Here is a 1,214-nt window from a genome sequence, read left to right on the forward strand (position 1 = left end):
AACATTATGTTTACTAATTAGATGATGCACAATCTTAAAGAATCTTCCTTGCTCTCCTCATCACCTGTGGATGCTGCTGTTCCCTGCCTGAGGTCCTTGGCTGTACAGTGCATCACTTCCAACAGAGAGAAGGGCAGTGGTCCCAATAGAACCCCACCTGCCTATCAGATGATTTCCCGGAACCGAAAGACGACCGTGGAACTCTAGCTTTCTAGAGCATATGGACAGTACTAGTATCTAGTACATAGAAAATAATATTTTTCCTTTACTTTAGTATTCATTATATAATCTATTAATTGTGCTTTTGTTGTTTTTTCTGTTGCAGAATGAAGTCCAATCCTTTCTGGGTGTGCCGGGATGTGAGACTGTGGGCGCCTTCCATGGTTGGTGGACCAGTTTACAGCTAAAACGTAACATTGAATCCTGTCAGGGTTTTCCATCGGGCTGCGCCGGCTCTGCATCTGGACACATGCAGAATCTGATTTGTCGTTGATAGGTCTTGTATAACAAAGACTGATCTGATTTGATTTTATTGATCTCATTACAAGTAAATCTGACTGCATTTTTATTCTTATTTACTCATTTGATTTTATTAGTCTCATTACATTTTAAATGTACTGCATTTTATACTCATTTACTCACTTTAGTTTATTAATATCATTATGTTTTATTGTACTGCCTGTAATGCTTATTTACTCAATTGGTTTGAAATTTTATCATTGTATTCGTTTTATATTCTGTTACCCTTAAATACTCATTACCTCTAAGATATTCTTAACATTTCATTTCATTTGTTAATGCATCCTTTCTATGGTTTATTAACTTTTATTAACTCTTAACATTTTATTCATTTTATGGTTTGTTAATGTTCACATATTTTCTTCTTTTTAACATTTTAACATCTTTTAACATTTTATTTCTTTACATATTCTTCATTAGATTGTAAAGGAAACTGTTAGGATGGCCCTTAGCGGCTGGAGGAAGTAGGAGACTTGAGGCAGAGAAACTGTGCAAACCCACTGGGTGTTTATTCACCAACATTTAACAGACAAACAACCCTGCTTACAGTGGCCTAGGGTCTTAGCAGAAACACACATTGGCCAGCATGCAGCCTTTTATAGTCGCTGGCTGTTCCAATTTACCAACCCACCAAGAAACAGGATAAAACAAAATACATACACACAAAGTTTGACAAACTAATTAAATCCTCAGAA

General features: G+C 36.0%; 1 long non-coding RNA gene across 1 annotated transcript in view; it reads left to right on the forward strand.

Annotated features, from left to right (window-relative positions):
• LOC106937428 (uncharacterized) overlaps nt 1-443 on the forward strand; it is an 18,114-nt gene extending 17,671 nt beyond the window's left edge. Inside the window, exon 3 of the long non-coding RNA XR_001422394.1 lies at nt 326-443. This is a non-coding gene — a long non-coding RNA (uncharacterized LOC106937428). The remainder of the gene's footprint in view (nt 1-325) is intronic.
• Nucleotides 444-1,214: the final 771 nt, after the last annotated feature.

The sequence above is a fragment of the Poecilia latipinna genome, unplaced genomic scaffold (genome assembly GCF_001443285.1).
Source record: "Poecilia latipinna isolate Pla-1442-1.1 unplaced genomic scaffold, P_latipinna-1.0 Scaffold2344, whole genome shotgun sequence".
NCBI lineage: Eukaryota > Metazoa > Chordata > Actinopteri > Cyprinodontiformes > Poeciliidae > Poecilia > Poecilia latipinna.